The sequence below is a fragment of the Suncus etruscus genome, chromosome 6 (assembly GCF_024139225.1).
Source record: "Suncus etruscus isolate mSunEtr1 chromosome 6, mSunEtr1.pri.cur, whole genome shotgun sequence".
Lineage (NCBI taxonomy): Eukaryota > Metazoa > Chordata > Mammalia > Eulipotyphla > Soricidae > Suncus > Suncus etruscus.
This window is the reverse complement of record NC_064853.1, coordinates 135,872,274-135,893,318: the sequence shown is the minus strand read 5'-3', so window position 1 is coordinate 135,893,318 and position 21,045 is coordinate 135,872,274.

The window sequence follows — 21,045 nt, the reverse complement described above, 5'->3', positions numbered from 1 at the left end:
ATTAATTCCCAAATTTGTGGGAATGATTTGGCCTCATGTTCCTCATTTCCTTCTAGTTTTATTTGTATGTATATATGATCTCAACTGTATAATTTCAATTGTTTCATTAATTTAGTTTTAAATCTTGACTTCTTTACTTATTATTACACTACCCACTTTCCATGCATGTGGTGTACCCTAAGACCCACCCATTTCTGGGAGGGGTCTGAACCGGATAGTAGGTGTAACTTTACCTGCAAGCCCCTCCCATTCCTGGGAGGGGTTTGGAAAAAGGTAGATAAGGCTGGGACCAAGGGAATTCGCCCCTTTTGGCCTTTTGGCTCTTTGCCCCTTTTGCCGTTTCTCTCTTGGCCCGGCTTGGCTTCCTGGCTTTTGGATCTTTGGGCCGGATGGAGCCCAGAGGGAAGATGGCTAACAGGAGATAAGATGCAGGGCTAGCATAATATAGCTGAATGCTTAAAAGGTTGACATAGGCCACACACCTGTGGTGGTTAGGGCATAAATAAAGATGATTCTTCCTGAAGCCTGCGTGTGAGTGATTTCACCTGGGCCTGGAACTCGCCGGCTGCATGGAGGTTGCAGAGCCATGTGGGCTGGATGGCATCATCCACCATCCAGCCCCATCGTTAATTAATTAATGCAACATCTGGCGCTCCGAACTTTGACCTGAATCCTGGACCCAACAAAACAGCAAAAATGGTAATATTTCTGCTCTTCTGTTTCATTTTGGCTCTTTTCGGGTGCACTGAGCCCAAAACACTGGGCCACGTGGAGCCATGTTCAAACATGGCCGTGACCCCTTCTAGGGAAAGAAGGGCAATTGAAAAAAAAGAGGTGAAAGCTTGCATCACCTCCAGCCCAGGCCCAAAACTGAAACTTTGTTACAAGAAACAAAAACCTGGGCCTCTTCAAAGACTTATTAAAAGTCTAAATTGGAAACGGAGGAGAAAAAAAGACTGTATTTAAAGTGGACTGATTTTCTGAAAATGACCTTTGGCTTGAATTTGGATTTCGACTTTGGAAATTTCGAACTGAACTTTTAGTTTAAATCACTTGGAACTCTGAACATCCAAAGTGCTCCCAGAGGGGAAAAAAGGCAGCGGTGAAGCCCCTGCGGCAAAAAGCTCCAAGGGGCAAGCTCCAAGCAGCTCGGCTCGGCTGAAATCTCGGCTGGAATTGGCTTGGCTGGGCTCAGTTTGGCCCGGAAAAGGAAAAACCTGGAATCCTCGCTCCAGATCACAAACCGGCAGCGGAGCCTGAAACTACGGAAGAAAGCCACGTGGTAAGATCAGCGTGGGACAAAACATCTGAACTTTAAAAGTTTACAGAAGCCACGTGGTGAGATCAGCGTGGAACAAACCAGCATCTAAAATCTAAAAATTTACAAAAGCCACATGGTGAAATCAACATGGTGAGATCAGCGTGGGACAAATTAATCATTTAAACTGTAATTTTAGGTGTAGAAACTAAGCAAATAGTCATATATTTCACTCATAGTTGGTAATGGGATAAGTTTTAGCTAGTTAGTGGTTAAAAAATAAAAATAAAGGAAGGTAAAACAGCTTAGCCCAACTAAAACATCTTATTTCTAACCACCTGCATCTTTGTCTTAGTCATTTTCTTTATAATTTAAATGTGTTTTGTTGTCTTTCAAAGTTAATATTTGTTATTGCAAAATGTTTTACTGTGTATTTTAATGTACTTAGCCTGTTTTTAAAATGTATGTTATGCATGTATGCTGAAGTACTTGTGTATAGAAAAGTTATAGGAACAAATAGTTCCCCCAATATAGTTTAAAAGTATAGGAACATGAAAGTTCCGAAATAGTGCTTGGTAAAAAAGCATTAATAGAATTTTAGGTTACAGGTGTAAAGTATATTTTGCAAATAATATGTTTTTGAAAAGGGCTGGTATATTAATTTTCACTTTATTACGTTGGCGCATGAAAATATTTTAAAAAAGGGGGAAATGTGGTGTACCCTAAGACCCACCCATTTCTGGGAGGGGTCTGAACCGGATAGTAGGTGTAACTTTACCTGCAAGCCCCTCCCATTCCTGGGAGGGGTTTGGAAAAAGGTAGATAAGGCTGGGACCAAGGGAATTCGCCCCTTTTGGCCTTTTGGCTCTTTGCCCCTTTTGCCGTTTCTCTCTTGGCCCGGCTTGGCTTCCTGGCTTTTGGATCTTTGGGCCGGATGGAGCCCAGAGGGAAGATGGCTAACAGGAGATAAGATGCAGGGCTAGCATAATATAGCTGAATGCTTAAAAGGTTGACATAGGCCACACACCTGTGGTGGTTAGGGCATAAATAAAGATGATTCTTCCTGATGGCTGCGTGTGAGTGAGTGATTTCACCTGGGCCTGGGACCCGGCCGGCTGGATGGAGTTGCAGAGCCATGTGGCCTGGGGTGGCAAAAAGGAATCCATCGCCATCCATCGCCATCCAGCCTCATCGTTAATTATTTCATGCAACAGGCTATTTGGGATCTCTGAGATTCAACGTGAATGTTACAATGTGTCCTTCCATTTATGCAAGAATAGCTTTGAAATTTTGATAGAGATCATTGTAATCTTTAGATCCATTGGGTTGTATTAGAATTCTAACTCATATCTTCCAATTCATATTCCCTTGGTTACAAATTTTCCCTTTATTTATTATGTTTTCTTTTAATTCTTTCAACAACTTTTTATAATTTACAGTGTATAGGCCAATCATATTATTTTAAGGTAAGTAATTTACAAGAAATATAATATGAACAGTATTAAAAATTTTGGTTTTTAGGGGGGTTTTATGTTTCTTTGTTTTTGAGCCACACACATTGACACTCAGGGCTTACTCCTGGCTATACACTCTGAAATCGCTCCTGGCTTGGGGGGACCATATGGGATGCTGGGGGATCAAACCACAGTCCGTCCTAGGCTAGCGCTTACAAGGAAAGAGACTTACCTCTAGCACCACCGCTCCAGTGCCAGTATTAGAAATTTTAAAATAGAAATGATTAATTCCCAAATTTGTGGGAATGATTTGGCCTCATGTTCCTCATTTCCTTCTAGTTTTATTTGTATGTATATATGATCTCAACTGTATAATTTCAATTGTTTCATTAATTTAGTTTTAAATCTTGACTTCTTTACTTATTATTACACTACCCACTTTCCATGCTGTCATTTTTAACAGATTTTGAGGATGTTGTTCCAACAGCAGATTAGACATCTCAGTAGCCAGAGCTTTGATATAGAGAAGGGATGAAAATTCTTTTCATTATATTTCTCCTTTTTTAAGGTATTAACAATGGGAAGCTGGAACAATAGTATAACATTTAGGGTACTTGCCTTGCATCCAGCTGACCCGTGTTTGATTTCCTATACCCCGTATGGTCCCTAGAACCACCAGGAGTGATCCTTGAGCACACAACTAGAAATAATCCCTGAGTACCACAGAGTGTGGCTCAAAACCAAAAATACAATTCTTAACCAAAATATTTGATATCACTTCAAAGAACTTGTATTGGAGCTTAAATTACAGTAGACATTTTTTTAAAATTATATTCACTGACTTTACCTGTGCCTCTGCTGAATAACTTCTACATCTAAGTAGTCCTTTTTTTTTTTTTTTGGCCACACCCGGTGACACTCAACAGTTACTCCTGGCTATGAGCTCAGAAATTGCTCCTGGCTTGGGGGATCATATGGAATGCCGGGGAATCAAACCACTATCAGTCCTGGGTCAGCCGCGTGCAAGGCAAACACCCTACCACTGTGCCATCGCTCCGGCCCTCTAAGTCTTAAGTGTAGCATTTACTATTTGGAATCCCTTTTAAAAGATAAATGCCCCAAAAACAATAAAAGCATTTATGTATTACACTTATCACAGTGGATGCCTGAAATATTTATATCCATCTCTAACTTCCAGTCATTCTGTTTTCAATATGTATATGCTGGACATTTTATTAAGATAAATAAAATGCGAAAAGGTTTTTATATGCAGAGCCATTTTAATAATTGATTTTTCAACTTTCTTGTAATGAAAACTAAGCTCACAGTGTTGGGTGCTGCACTTGGAGGTAGCAGGACTAAGCAGCTTTGCCATACCAGGTTCATCATCTACAGCAAAGGTAGCCTGTCTCCTAGGATTCTCTGCCAATTGTTAGAAGAAACCTGTTCATACTTGAATGCACTGATGAAAACGCCAAGGCTTCGGCTTTCTTTTCATAGCATTCATACCATTACTTGAATTAATTTAAAGATTAATGAAAAGTAAGCAGGGATCTTGAATTCTTCCTGTGCAAAGTCTCAAATCATTCCCTCCCCCCACCCTGCCTTTATTTTTCTTACTTTAAGTAATGGATATTTCTGATCAGACTTAGTAAAGATACTACAAATAAAAACATTCTACCAATTATTATTTTTCCCACTTCCTCATTTTCATCTCTTCACCCTTCTTCTGAGATTCTGATTCCAGTGTTAATGTTACATTAACATGCCCATGTCTTCACTTTCTATGGTTCAAGAATTTAAAAATGGGCAATACATACACAATTTTATTTTTAATTCAGTTATAATTGTTGCTTTCACGGGTAGTTTAAAGTAGAAAAATTTTATAATCCAAAATGTATTTTCAGTGTCAAATTTAAGCTTTTTGTTGTTGTAAATTCAAGAACACTTTTAAAGATTGAGAGTCAGCCTTCCCTCAACTTCTGGGTTCCAGTACCATTACTGAACCCCCACCCCTTCCCATCAACCATCCTTTTCCCAAATCAAAGTCATTACAATTTACATCTTAGACATTCTGGGAGATTGGATCTAGCATTTCTTTTTCTTAGAAAATATACAGTTCAAAGACCAGCTGAACAAATCAATAAACTAGTATGCAATATTTTTATCATACTTAGACAACCTTGCTTATTTAGAAAAATAACTTCTAAGAAGATATACCTTGAGCCACATTTAAAACAAAAAATTTAATAGATTACTTTCTTAAACACCCTGATAATTTAGCACTTCAAACTACTAAATGCAAAGATCAGTAAGGAAGCTAAAGAAGACATCTACTGTGGGGGATATAGAGAGAAATCCTGACAAATCACCAAGTCTACCCTAATGCCTGAACCTTATAGATGAGGACCTAAAATCAACACTTAATGTTTTGGCAATGGAAATCAAGAAATCATTAGCATACAAAATTAAGAAATCTGGGCGGGGGAAAAAATCTATAGATGAATAATACAACAAACTCAAAGAACTCTTTCAGAAGATTAGAGAATTAAATGTCTGCCCAAAAAGAAAAGCCCAGGCCCAGATAGAATTACTAATGAATTATTTCAAACCTTTCAAGAGAAAATACTACCAATCATAGCCAGACTCTTTCATGAAATTGAAAAAACGGGAACATTACGAAACAGCTTTTATGAAGCCAACATCACCTTGATACCAAAACCAGACAGAGATGCTGCCAAAAAAGAAAATTACCGACCAATATCCCTGATGAACACAAATGCAAAGATCCTCAACAAAATCCTGGCAAATATGATCCAATGTCTTATCAAGAAGATCATTCACAAAAGCCCTACCTCCATGCTATCTCTCCAGCCTCTCCCCCAAGGTTTTATATGGTGCTAGGTTGAAGATCACAGTATTTTTATAAGTACAAAACATAATGAGATTTTGATAATTTATCTCATTGTTTCTTTTTTCTCATTTCTTTTTTCTTCATTCATTCATTCATTCTCTCTCTTCTTTCTTTCACTACGATCAAGTATGTTTCATCCCAGAATGCAAGGATTGTTTAACATTCATAAACCTATCAACATAATACACATCAACAAAAAAATAAAAATCAGATGATCATATCAATAGATGCAGAGAAAGCATTTGATAAGGTCCAACACCCATTCTTCTTTTATCAATCTTGATAAAAAAAAACTCTCAGCAAGATGGGAATGAAAGGAACCTTTGTCAATATAGTCTAGGCCATCTACCACAAGCCAATGGCAAATATTATCCTCAATGGAGAAAAACTAGAAGTCTTCCCTCTAAATTCTGGTACAAGACAAAGATGTCCTCTCTCACCACACCTCTTCAACATAGAACTGGAAGTACTTGCTGCATAGAAATTAGGCAAGTATAGCAATTGGGCAAGAAAAAGATATCAAGGGCATCCAGATAGGAAAGGAAGAAGTCAAGCTCTCACTGTTTGCAGATGACATGAAACTTTACTTATAAAACCCTAAAGACGCTACCAAAAAGATTTGCAGATGACATGAAACTACTTAGAAAACCCTAAAGACGCTACCAAAAAGATCCTAGAAGCAATAGATGCATAAAGCAATATGACAGGCTACAAAATTAACATACAGAAATCAATGACCTTCTTATACACCAAAAATGATAGAGAAGAAATAGACATTAAGAAAACAACCCCATTTACATTAGTGCCACATAAACTCAAATATCTTGGAGTAAACATGATCAAAGACATGAAGGACCTATACAAAAAAACTATAAAAACCTGCTCCAAGAAATAAGAGGGGACACACGAAATGGAAACACATACCCTGCTCATGGATTCGCAGGATTAACATCATTAAAATGGCAATACTCCCCAAAGCATTATATAGATTTAATTTGATCCCTCTAAAGATACCCATGACATTCTTCAAAGAAGTGGATCAAACACTTTTGAAATTCATTTGAAACAAAAAACACCCTAGAATAGCTAAAGCAATCCTTGAGAAAAGGAATTTGGGAGGCATTCCTTTCCCCAAAGTTAAACTCTATTACAAAGCAATAGTTATCAAAACAGCACGGTATTGGAATAAAGACTTGTAGAGTATTTTGTATTTATTTTATGTATTGTATTTATTTTGTTTTTAGAAATACAGGAGCTTGGAGGGGAGGTCAAAGGAGACACTTGGGCAGAGGCAGTTGGACAGAGAGGATAAAAGGGGAGAAGAGGGAAATAGAGAAGAGACAAAGAGAAGAAGAAGACAGCACAGTCAGGAAAAGACAGTGAAGAGAGAAATAGGGGAAAAGAGACAAACAGAAGAGGGGGAGAGACACACAGAAGAAGAAGAGACACACAGAGGGAGCAGGGAGAGAAAGACAAAGGAACAGAGATAAGAGGAGAAAGACAGAGAGGACAGGGACACACAGGGGGAGACATAGAAGGAGGAGAGAGAGAGAGAAAGTACGGTCACTGCCCAGACAGAGAGAGACACAAAGAGAGAGAGAAAGAGAGAGGGAGAGACACACAGAAGAAGAAGAGAGACGGGGCCAGAGAGATAGCATGAAGGTAAGGCGTTTGCCTTTCATGCAGAAGGTCATCGGTTCGAATCCCGGTGTCCCATATGGTCTCCCGTGCTTGCCAGGAGCAATTTCTGAGCATGGAGCCAGGAGTAACCCCTGAGCACTGCCGGGTGAGATCCAAAATACAAAAAAGAAGAAATAAGAAAGAAGGAAGAAGAAGAAGAAGAAGAAGAAGAAGAAGAAGAAGAAGAAGAAGAAGAAGAAGAAGAAGAAAGAAGAAGAAGAAGAAGAAGAAGAAGAAGAAGAAGAAGAAGAAGAAGAAGAAGAAGAAGAAGAAAGAAGAAGAGAGACACATGGAGGGAGCAGAGAGAGAAAGACAGACAAAGGAACAGAGATAGAGGAGAAAGACAGAGAGAAAGACAGGGACACATAGGGGGAGACATAGAAGGAGGAAAGAGAGAGAGGACGGTTGCTGCCCAGACAGAGAGAGACACAAAGAGAGAGAGACAGAGAGAGGGACACACAGACAGAGACAGAGAGGAACACAGAGAGGGACAGAGAGACAGAGACAGAGAGAAAGAGAGGAGAGACAGTAGAAGAGAGAGATTGAACCAGGGAGGATTAGGCTCTTTTGGCCAGACCTTTTGTCCCCCAAAACCTCTTCGTTTGGAACATTTATTGCGGACGATTATTGCCAAAGTCTCCCCGAGAATGGAAGTTGGTCTCTCAATTTGGGAGATATTTGGGGACCCTGGATATATCAGTATTGGACTCAACTTCATGCCATGAGACAGACCCTCAGATCATTGGAATAGGCTTGAGTACTCAGACACACAATGACCTAATTTTTGATAAAGGAGCAAGAACTCCTAAATGGAGCAAAGAAAGCCTCTTCAACAAGTGGTATTGGCACAACTGGCTAGCCACTTGCAAAAAATTGAACTTAGATCCCCAGCTAACATCATGTACGAAGGTGAAATCCAAATGGATTAAACACCTTGATATCAGACTTGATACCATAATATATATAGACCAACACGTAGGTAATATACTCCATGACATTGAGACTAAAGGCATCTTCAAGGAGGAAACTGCACTCTCCAAAATAGTGAAAACAGAGATTAACAGATGGGAATATATTAAGCTGAGAAGCTTCTGCACCTTAAAAGAAATAGTGCCCAGGATACAAGAGCCACCCACTGAGTAGGAGAAACTACTCACCCAATACCCATCAGCTAAGAGGCTAATATCCATCATATACAAGGCACTGAGAGAACTTTACAAGAAAAATACATCTAATCCCATCAAAATATGAGGAGAATGAACAATTTGACAAAAAAAAATACAAATGACCAAAAGACACATGAAAAAATGCTCCACATCACTAATCATCAAGGAGATGCAAATCAAAACAACGATGAGATACCACCTCACACCACAGAGAATGGCACACATCACAAAGAATGAGAATAAACAGTGTTGGCGGGGATGTGGAGAGAAAGAAACCCTTATCCACTGCTGGTGGGAATGCCATCTAGTTCAACCTTTATGGAAAGCGATATGGAGATTCCTCCAAAAACTGGAAATCGAGCTCTCATACGATCCAGCTATACCACTCCTAGGAATATACCTAGGAACACAAAAATACAATACAAAAATCCCTTCCTTACACCTATATTCATTGCACCACTAATTACTTTCAAGACTCTGGAAACAACCAAGATGCCCTTCAACAGACGAATGGCTAAAGAAACAGTGGTACATATACACAATGGAATATTATGCAGCCGTCAGGAGAGATAAAGTCATATATCTGTCGAATATTTCAGAAGTACCAACTTGTCTTGTTTTCTCTGATAGAAACAATAAAATAAATGGGGTCCAGAGTGATATAGCAGTAGGGAATTTACCTTCCACGCTGCTGACCAAGAACAAACCTGGGTTCGATATCTGGCATCCCATATGGTCCCCTGATCCTGCCAGAAGCAATTACTGAGTGTGGAGCCAGGAGTGACCTTTTACAACTGCAGGTGTGGGCTAAAAAACAAGAGAAAGAAAGAAAGAAAGAAAGAAAGAAAGAAAGAAAGAAAGAAAGAAAGAAAGAAAGAAGGAGGAAAGGAAGGAAGGAAGGAAGGAAGGAAGGAAGGAAGGAAGGAAGGAAGGAAGGAAGGAAGAAAGAAGAAAGAAAGAAAGAAAGAGAAGAAGAAAGAAGAAGAAAGAAGAAAGAAAGAAAGAAAAAGAAAGAAAGAAAGAAAGAAAGAAAGAAAGAAGAAAGAAAGAAAGAAAGAAAGAAAGAAGAAAAGAAAGAAGAAGAAAGAAAGAAAGAAAGAAAGAAAGAAAGAAAGAAGAAAGAAGAAAGAAAGAAAGAAAGAAGAAAGAAAGAAAGAAAGAAAGAAAGAAAGAAAGAAAGAAAGAAAGAAAGAAAGAAAGAAAGAAAGAAAAGAAAGAAAGAAAGAAAGAAAGAAAGAAAGAAAAGAAAGAAAGAAAGAAAGAAAGAAAGAAAAAGAAAGAAAGAAAGAAAGAAGAAAGAAAGAAAGAGAAAGAAAGAAAGAAAGAAAGAAAAGAAAGAAAGAAAGAAAGAAAGAAAGAAAGAAAGAAAGAAAGAAGAAGGAAGGAAGGAAGGAAGGAAGGAAGAAAGGAAGGAAGAAAGGAAGGAAGGAAGAAAGGAAGGAAGAAAGGAAGGAAGAAAGGAAGAAAGGAAGAATAAAATAAATTATCAAAATCTTATGTTTTGTATTTATAAAGATCCTGTGATCTACAACTGAGTAAAAAGATGCCTAGCACCTTGGGGAGGGGCTGGGGAGATAGCATGGAGGTAAGGCATCTGCCTCGCATGGAGAATGAACGTGGTTCAAATCCCAGGATCCCAGATAGTCCTCTGAGCCTACCAGGAGCAATTTCTGAGCATAGAGCTAGGAATAACCTTTGAGCGCTCTGTTGCGACCCAAAAACCAAAACAGACAAACAAAATACCTTGGAGACAGAGAAAAAGAGCATTAGTGGTTCTCATGACAGTATGCTTATCTCTTGGGCCAAGGAAATTTCCTTTCTTTATATATATTTTTTTTTATTTAAACACCTTGATTACATACATGATTTTGTTTGGATTTCAGTCATGTAAAGAACACCACCCATTACCAGTGCAACATTTTCATCACCAATGACCCAAATCTCCCTTCTCCCCACCCAACCCCAGCCTATACTCTAGACAGGCTTTCTATTTTCCTCATACATTCTCATTATTAGGATAGTTCAAAATGTAGTTATTTCTTTAACGAATCTCATCCCTGTTTGTGGTGAGCTTCATAAGGTGAGCTGTAACTTCCTTCTCTCTTTGTGCCTGAAAATTATTATTGCAAGAATGTCTTTCATTTTTCTTAAAACCCATATATGAGTGAGATCATTCTGCATTTTTCTCTCTCTCTGACTTATTTCACTCAGCATAATAGATTCCATGTACATCCATGTATAGGAAAATTTTATGACTTCATCTCTCCTGACAGCTGCATAATATTCCATTGTGTACCATAATTTCTTTAGCCATTCGTCTGTTGAAGGGCATCTGGGTTGTTTCCAGAGTCTTGCTATGGTAAATAGTGGTGCAATGAATATAGGTGTAAGGAAGGGTTTTTTGAATTGTATTTTTGTGTTCCTAGGGTATATACCTAGGAGTGGTATAGCTGGATCATAAGGGAGCTCGATTCCCAGTTTTTGGAAGAATCTCCATATCGCTTTCCATAAAGGTTGAACTAGACGGCATTCCCACCAGCAGTGGATAAGAGTTCCGTTCTCTCCACATCCCCGCCAACACTGCTTGTTCTCAATCTTTCTGATGTGTGCCAATCTCTGTGGTATGAGGTAGTACCTCATAGTTGTTTTGATTTGCATCTCCCTGATGATTAGTGATGTGGAGCATTTTTCATTTGTCTTTTGGCCATTGTATTTCTTCTTTGTCAAAGTGTTTGTCCATTTCTTCTCCCCATTTTTTGATGGGATTAGATGTTTTTTTCTTGTAAAGTTCTGTCAGTGCCTTGTATATTTTGGAGATTTGCCCCTTATCTTATGGGTAGTGGGTGAATAGTTTCTTGTATCCTGGGCACTATTTCCTTTGAGGTGCAGAAGCTTCTCAGCTTAATATATTTTCATCTGTTAATCTCTGCTTTCACTTGCTTCGAGAGTGCAGTTTCCTCCTTGAAGATGCCTGTACTCTCAATATCCTGGAGTGTTTTGCCTATGTTTTGTTCCATATATCTTATGGTTTCAGGTCTGATATCGAGGTCTTTAATCCATTTGGATTTTACCTTTGTACTTGATGTTAACTGGGGGTCTAAGTTCAAGTTTTTGCAAGTGGCTAGCCAGTTGTGCCAACACCACTTGTTGAAGAGGCTTTCTTTGCCCCATTTAGTTCTTGCTCCTTTATCAAAAATTAGGTGATTGTATGTCTGGGGAACATTCTCTCAGTATTCAAGTCTATTGTTTCCAGGAAGGTTTTGATTTCCTCTTTTATTTCATCTCAGACCCACTGGTTATTCAGTATTAGGCTGTTTAACTTCCAAGTTTTTCTTCTGTGTCCCTTTGTAGTTCACATATAATTTCAGGGCCTTGTGGTCAGCGAAGGTAGCCTGCAAAATTTCTATCCTCTTGATATTATGGAGGTATGTTTTATGTGCTAGCAGAGAGTCTATCTTGGATAATGTCCCATGTACATTAGAGAAGAATGTGTATCCAGGTTTCTGGGGGTGGAGTGTCCTATATATATCTACTACACCTCTTTCTTCCATTTCTCTTCTCAAGTCTATTTCTTGTTGGGTTTCAATCTGGTTGACCTATAGAGTGCTGACAATGCTGTGTTGAGGTCTCTCACAATTACTGTGTTGTTATTGATATTATTTTTCAGATTTGTCAACAATTGTATTAAATATTTTGCTGGTCCCTCATTCAGTGCATATATGTTTAGGAGAGTGATTCTTCCTGCTGTACATATCCCTTGATTAATACAAAATGTCCATCTTTGTTCCTTATAACTTTCCTGAGTATAATGTTTGCACCATCTGATATTAGTATGGTCACTCCAGCTTTTTTAGGGGTGTTGTTTGCTTGGATGATTCTTCTCCAGTCTTTTATTTTGAGTCTATGTTTGTTCTGACTATTCAGGTGTGTTTCTTGTAGGCAGCAGAAGGTTGGATTGAGTTTTTTGATCCATTTAGCCATGCTGTGTCTCTTAACTGGTACATTTAGTCCATTGACATTGATAGAAAGAATTGTCCTGGGACTTAGTGCCATCTTTCTATCGAAGTTTGGTGTGTCTGTTGGTCAGTCTTGTCTTAAAGTAGGTCTTTCAGTTTTTATTATAAGACTGGTTTTGAGTCTGTAAAGTTTCTAAGCTGTTGTTTGTCTGTGAAACCATGTATTCTTCCTTCAAACCTGAAAGTGAGTTTTGCTGGGTGCAGTATTCTAGGAGAAGAATTTATTTCATTGATTTTTGTCACTATGTCCCACCACTGCCTTCTGGCCTTGAGTGTTTCTGATGACAGGACTGTTGTAAATCTCAAGGATGTTCCCTTGAATGTAATTTCCTTTTTCGATCTTGCTGTTTTCAGAATTCTGTCTCTATCTGTGGGATTCGTCATTGTGACTAGGATGTGTCTTGGGGTGTTTTTTCTCGGGTCTCTTTTGGTTGGTACTCTTCAGGCATGCAGGATTTGATAGCATGTATTCTTTAGCTCTGGTAGTTTCTCTTTAATAAAGTTCTTGACCGTTGATTCCTCCCGGAGATTTTTCCTGGGTCATAGACTTCTATTTTCATGTGTTCACATTCTTTGAGTAATTTTTCCATTGTCCTTTTATTTGCTTTAAGGCTTTTTTCCAATCTTTTCTGCTGTATGGAGTTGTTATTCATCTCATCTTCCAGTGTACTAATTCTATCCTCAGCTGCTGTTAACCTGTGGGAATGCTCATCCATTTTTTTCTTCAATTCATCTACTGAGTTTTTCAGACCTGTTATTTGACCTGAAATTTTAGTTTGGAGTTTTCTGATTTCTATCTTTATGTTCTCTTGATTCTTATTAGTGAACATCTTCCATATTGCAACTCTACACTCCTTATCTGAGTGACTGACTAGTTGGTTGGCCATGTTCAGGTCATCAGAGTTGCCATCCTCATTCTCTATGTCTGGCGCTGGCCTGCGTTGTTTCCCCATTGTCACAATTGTATAGTGGGTTTTTCTACATGTTGTGGTTGTATTCATTTGCTAAATGATGTGCGCAGCCACGTGGCCTCGCTCCTCTGGCTCCTCCCTTTCTGGGCATATCAACTCACCTCCAAGGAAGGCTAGCCATCCGAAGATGAAGCCACACACAGGATGAAATCAGGCCGAGAATGCAGCACAGCACAGGAGACAGGGAGAGGTGCTAGCATCAGAGTTCTAGCATAGTTCAGCGGCTTCCCCTTTCTGGGCTTAGCAACTCACCAGGAATTTTCTTTCTAACTTTCCCAATTCTTACAATGCCTTTGCAAAAGGAAGGAGGAGGAGGAGGAGGAAGAAGATGAAGAAAAAGAGGAAGAGGAGGAGGAGAAGAAGAAAAGGAAGAGGAAGAGAAGGATGAGAAGAAGCAGAGGAGGAGGAGAGGGAGGAGGAGGAGGAGGAGGAGGAGAAGAAGAAGAAGAAGAAGAAGAAGAAGAAGAGGAGGAGGAGGAAGAAGAGGAAGAAGAAGAAAAGAATAGGAAGAGGAAGAAGAAGAAGAAAAGAAGAGGGCCCGGAGAGATAGCACAGCGGCTTTTGCCTTGCAAGAAGAAAAGAAGAAAAAGAAAAAGAAAAGAAAAGAAGGAGAAGGAGAAGAGAAGGAGAAGGAGAAAAGAAGGAGAAGAAGAAGGAGGAGGAGAAGAAAGAAGAAGAAGAAGAAGAAGAAGAAGGAGGAGGAGGAGGAAGAAGAAGAAGAAAGAAGAAGGAGGAAGAAGAAGAAGAAGAAGAAGAAGAAGAAGAAGAAGAAGAAGAAGAAGAAGAAGAAGAAGAAGAAGAAGAAGAAGAAGAAGAAGAAGAAGAAGAACTAAGAATTTGGCCACAATAAAAATTTAAAAAAAAATTGTGATCTAGGGGCCGGCGAGATATAACAGCAATAGCCTTGCACGTGGGCAACCCGGGACAGACCTGAATTCAATTCTCAGCATCCCATATGGTCTCTGAGCTGGCCAGGAGCGATTTCTGAGCACAGAGCCAGGAGTAACCCTGAGTGCCGCTGGATGTGGCCTAAAAACAACAATAACAACAAATTGTGATCTATAGCTATGCAGCTTTTTGAAAAGAACAGGACCTTCATCTTTTTTTTTCGTTTGCTTGTGTGTTTTGTTGTTGTTGTTGCTGCTGCTGCTGCTTTTGTTTTTGGGCCACACCCAGCAGCTCAGGAATCACTCCTGGCGGGCTCTTTCATATGGGATGCTGGAATCAAACCTCAGTCAGCCACATGAAAAGCAAATGCCTTACATGCTGTGAATGGCTCAGGTCTCAGCTTCATACTAAAATCGGGTGCTTTAGGAATCTATTAAGTTCAACTAGTTGTATTTAGGTCTCTTTCAAATATCCAATCTGCTACTTTTAACCATATATCTTTATAAAGTATCACTCCTCCTCCCCTATTTCTCCTCCCCTCTCCTCCTTTTCCTCTCGGTGTCTCTCTCCCTTGCTACACACAAAAATAAATATTAACATGAAATTTTAAACCTAAATTGAAACTGGGGCTATAACCCAAAATGCTCAAGCAAATGCCTTGCGTGGCACCTGGATTTTCATCCTCAACTCTTCTACTATCTCCCTACTCCACCCTGCTGCTTAGAAGCCCAAAAATACTTTTTTACTTCTTTTTTTTTAATATTTTATTTTTGATCAAAGTGGATTACATACCTTTCATAGTAATAATTTTAGGTACATATTAACATTGAACTGGGGAATTCCCACCGCCGAAGTTGACCTCCCCCACCCCATTCCCAGTATTCATCCGATACCCCACTCCCTTACCCCCTGAGCTGCTAATATAAGTGATCCGCTCTGTATCTAGCTTGTAGTAGGTTGGGTATCGATTCTGTTGTTGTTGGCTTTGGAGTTGTTGATTAAGTCTGATAATTTTTATTACTGTTTAATAATCATAGAGTTATTTGGACTTGGTGCCTCTGTTATTTCCCTCTCAATTTGAAGGCAGAGCAAGATGGTTCCAGTTGTGTGGTTCTGTTTGCAAAAGCAGAATAAAAAAGAGAGAGAAGAAATAGAATGGGATAAAAATGCCACAGGCCAAAAGTGGGCAGAGTCCTTCTCGAGGATCTAAGATTCAGTTTTGAGTGAAGAAAGGGAAAGAGATGAGGAGCACCACAACAATACAAAAAGAAAAATCAAACAAGAAATCCAATGAGCACTACAGCACTAGACATACGCGCCACATATTAATCATGCTTCTAAAAAAAACGTCAAAACAGAGCACAAAAGAAGAAAGAAAACAGCAATGACAATAACGAAACCAAAAAAGCATAACAAAACAAAACAAAAGGCAAGGACAAAACTAAAATTTGTGCTGGTTCCTTTTCTTTCTTTCCTTTTTTTTTCTTCTTTCCTTCTGCATAGGCACAGTAAATATTGGGGAAATTAGAAAGGGAATTCCGTTGGCCTAAGTGATACAGGGTTCCTCCGCCCTTGAAGCATGTTGTCATGGGATTACCTACAGACTCCATGTGTGCTCATTTACTCTCCCCTAGATTCTTCTGTGGTATGGGAGACATCTGCTCCGTGAATGACAAAATCAGTCCTCTGTATCTGGAGATCTTGGTTTCTGTATCGGTCAAGGAACGAAGTTTATAAAGAAGTCTTTTTTTTTTTTTTTTACAGCTCTAGAAGCTCAGTTGTGGTGTACCCCAAGACCCACCCATATCTGGGAGGAGTTTTGGGAACCGGATAATAGGTGTAACTACCTGCAAGACCTCCCATTTCTGGGAGGGGTCTGGAAAAGGATAGATAAACCTCTGAGCCAGGGGATTCGGGCTTTTGCCGTTTCTCTCTTGGCCCGGCTCGGCTTCCTGGCTTTTGGATCTTTGGGCGGCATGGAGCCCAAAGGGAAGATGGCTAACAGGAGATAAGATGCAGGGCTAGCAAAATATTGCTGAATGCTTGAAAGGTTGACATAGGCCACACACCTGTGGTGGCAAGGGCATGAATAAAGATGATTCTTCCTGATGGCTGCGTGTGAGTGAGTAATTTCACCTGGGCCTGGAACTCGCCGGCTGCATGGAGGTTGTAGAGCCATGTGGGCTGGATGGCATCCTCCACCATCCAGCCCCATCGTTAATTATTTAATGCAACATCTGGCGCTCCGAACTTTGACCTGAATCCTGGACCCAAGAAACCAGCAACAATGGTAACATTTCTGCTTTTCAGTTTAATTTTGGCTCTTGTCGGGTGCACTGAGCCCAAAACCCTGGGCCACGTGCAACCATTTTTAAAAATGGCCGACACCCCATCTGGGGGTTCAAAGGCCATTAAAACAAGAGAGGTGAAAGCTTGCTCCACCTCTGGCCAAGGCCCAGAACTAAAACTTTGTTACAAAAACCAAAAACCTCGGCCTCTTCAAAAACTTATTAAAAGTCTAAATTGGAAACGGAGGAGAAAAAAGACTGTATTTAAAGTGGACTGATTTTCTAAAAATGACCTTTGGCTTGAATTTGGATTTCGACTTTGGAAATTTCGAACTGAACTTTTAGTTTAAATCACTTGAAACTCTGAACATCCATAAGCTGCTTCCAAAGTGCGCCCGGAGGGAAAAATAAGGCAGCGGTGAAGCCCCTCCAGCATCAGAAAAGTGGCCGAAAACTTGCTTGCAAAGTGCACCCAAAGGAAAAAAAAAAGCTGCGAAAAGCTCCAAGCGGCTGGGCTCGGCTCGGCTGGAATCTCAGCTGGGATCGGCTTGGCTGGGCTCAGCTTTGCCCGGAAAAGCGAAAAACCTGGAATCCTCGCTCCAGATCACAAACCGGCAGCGGAGCCTGGAACTACGGAAGAAAGCCACGTGGTAAGATCAGCGTGGGACAAACCAACATCTGAACTTTAAAAGTTTACAAAAGCCACGTGGTGAGATCAGCGTGGGACAAATTAATCTAAACTATGGTTTTAGGTGTAGAAAATTAGTGGGTAGTAATATTTTACTCATAGTTGGTGATGGAATAAGTTTTAATTAGTTAGTGGTTAAAAAATAAAAATATAAGGGAGGTAATACAGATTAGCCCATTTTAACATCTAATTTCTAACCACCTGCATCTTTGTCTTAGTCATTTTCTTTATGATTTAAATGTGTTTTGTTGTCTTTCAAAGTTAATATTTTCAATTGCAAAATGTTTTACTGTGTATTTTAATGTACTTAGCCTGTTTTTAAAATGTATGTTATGCATGTATGCTAAAGTACTTGTGTATAGAAAATATATAGGAACATTGAAGTTCCCCCAATATAGTTTAAAAATATAGGAACATGAAAGTTCCAAAATAGTGCTTGGTAAAAAGCATTAATAGAATTTTAGGTTACAGGTGTAGAGTATATTTTGCAAAAATATGTTTTTGAAAAGGGCTGGTATATTAATTTTCACTTTATTACGTTGGCGCATGAAAATATTTAAAAAAGGGGGAAATGTGGTGTACCCCAAGACCCACCCATATCTGGGAGGAGTTTTGGGAACCGGATAATAGGTGTAACTACCTGCAAGACCTCCCATTTCTGGGAGGGGTCTGGAAAAGGATAGATAAACCTCTGAGCCAGGGGATTCGGGCTTTTGCCGTTTCTCTCTTGGCCCGGCTCGGCTTCCTGGCTTTTGGATCTTTGGGCGGCATGGAGCCCAAAGGGAAGATGGCTAACAGGAGATAAGATGCAGGGCTAGCAAAATATTGCTGAATGCTTGAAAGGTTGACATAGGCCACACACCTGTGGTGGCAAGGGCATGAATAAAGATGATTCTTCCTGATGGCTGCGTGTGAGTGAGTAATTTCACCTGGGCCTGGAACTCGCCGGCTGCATGGAGGTTGCAGAGCCATGTGGGCTGGATGGCATCCTCCACCATCCAGCCTCATCGTTAATTATTTAATGCAACACTCAGTACCTACATCGTCGTTTTAACCAGTGTTCCGTGGTTGGTGGTTCTGGTTGTTGTGCTGAACCCAAGAAGGAGCATGGAGTGGCATCTATCTTTATGCTTCCAGGAGACCCGTTCAATTGCAATTGTCTCAGTCATACTTCTGGAGTTAGAGATCTTGGTTGTTGTACAGATCGTAGGTTGAACTCTGGACTAGTGCTTTTTTTTTTATTGGACCCAGAATACATTCTGCCTTTCCATGGTTGTCACCATCAGTCATCTGTATATAGCGAACTTGGCTATTGCGCAGATCATAAGATGACAAGTCGTCTGATGTTGTCTTATCATTATATGGTGAGGTAAGGACAACCTGCTCTTAGGTCCCTAACAATTATCTCATTGTTAGGATATCATATCAGAACTGGATCATGTTGGCGTCAGAGCAGTATTAAGGATGTCCCAGATGTTTGGTTCCTGTAGCTGTTGTGAAGAGCTGTGTCGTTTCTATGTCTGCAATTCAGGGATCAAGTTGGATAGCCGTTGTATGATCTCCTATAGTCTAAGTTGTAAGCCAAAAAATACTTTTAAAAACCAGCTGTAAAGGGCCTGAGACATGAACCCTGCTTATAAACTAACAAGTTATCTTGCTACAGCTTCAGAGATGGCCTAAGAGACAAAAGTTATTATTCATGGCACAACAATAAGTATAAGCTCTAGAAATGCATTAGTTCTCCTTTGCTCTTTCTATACCTCTGTGTGGTGCAGAAGTGTATTACTTAGACACTAAGGAATTCTGACCTTTAGAATCCCTAAGGGGTGTACTAAGGAACTAACTAACCCCACCTAAGGAAAACATTGTCCTTATTGTCCTGAGAGCAAACAATGTTACCCTTTGACCTGGAGGGGGAATTATTTATCTCCAAAGGCTGATCACTTCAGAAACAGCATTGAAAAATCAGGTTAGAAGGAAAGCTGGTATGAGAGCCCTAAAATACTATGATAATTTTACCTACAATAAATTTTTAAACCTAATTCCTTCTCACCAGAATATGGTGAATTGACTCTCAGTAAATCTACTCCTTTCCCCTCACTGCAGGATAAAGTTCAAATGAAGCAGAAAATTAAATGCCTGTTTTAAGATAAGCAAAAATAAACCATAAAAAGAGATATCAGAATGGCAGAGATCGTTCAAAACTATGATGCAAAATTATTTACCTTCATGCTAAAATCACCATAAAATAGTTAAAAGTAAGTATGGAAAATATGAAATTAACAGTCAAAAAATAAATGTGGAAAAATACCTTTTTGTTTTGATAAATATCCCATTTTTATTAATAAACATCAGTTACTAATAAAAGTTAAGTGCAAAAAGAAAACAAAAACTGATAGTAAAGTGGGGACAGAAATATAAGTGGTCATTAAACATGTGAGAACTTCAGTTCTACTCAATAAAAGAGAAGAACCAATTAATTTATTTTTTATCTCTTATATTGGCAAAATACAAAATTTTAATGAAACATTTGTGTTATAAAATAAACAGAAATTCTGCTCTGTTACTTGGAGGAGGAAACTGGATGGACCCATGGACCACCAGTCTTTCTTGGAACCTAAGAACCACATATTTACAGGTTATTTTGCATGGCCACAGTCATGCGTTGCAAGATGGCTGGTGCTTAAGTTCCGATTGTGAATCTGCAGGAATGACACTACTATTTTTGTCAAGCCTGGACCCTCCAAAGAAGCTCAGAACAGTCAGAGCTCCCGGCCCTTCCCAGACAGTCATTCCTCCCTATTTTTAGGATTCCTTAGCAACTGAGCAGCCTGTTATTCCATAACTAATAGTTTGCATTCCTGATTCAATTGCTAGGCATATCATCTCCCCTCCTCCATCGCCTTCCCCAAATTCATCATTCTGCAATTTCTTCTTTTCTGTGTATGCCTGCTTCCTGGACAGGAGGAAAAGCTCCGTAGAGGGGGTGCGTTTGACCTCGGCAAACACTGTCATAATAAGCTAAGTCCCGTGTTTATGTCTCTGTATGTCTCCGGAGCTGAGAGTTGCTGTGTCCTGCTTCAAACCCCGCTTCGAAAAGCTATGCATTGCAAAACCTCATTGGAGCCATTCATCCAGACATCACCTCTGATTCAAAAATCAGCTCAAATAATTTTATATATTTTTGTTTTGCAGGTCAAAGTATTTTTTAATAAAGATACTATTTACAGTCGCAGGGGGCGGGCACGAAAAATGTCTTCTTCTTAGTAGGGGGGCATGACAGAAAATAATTGAGAAGCACTGCCCTATCCTAGCTCTTGACCAAGCTGAGCCTTATTCTCAACTCCATTATAGCTAGAATGGAGGAATAGCTGGCAAGCATTCTCTTTATGTACTTTAACTTTATTTTACTAGACACATTTAATGATTATTTTTAAAATGCCAGACTTTTCTCCTGGTGGAACAGCTGAGCTCTCTAAACCCTTACTCTGACCTGTATGGGAGGCAGCACAAGTGGGGCCAAATAATTGATTTTTATGTCCACAGACTTAACGAATTCTGCCTTTTTTTTTTCTTGCTACAAATTGTAGATGCTCTTGTTGCAAATTTGTGCTACTGTTGTAAGACATTACACTATATTGGAGTCAGGAGAAAGCTCTGCTTTTGTTTTCCAATTTGCCATCATTTCTAATCATTCAGGCCTGGCAGATAGAATTCTCACC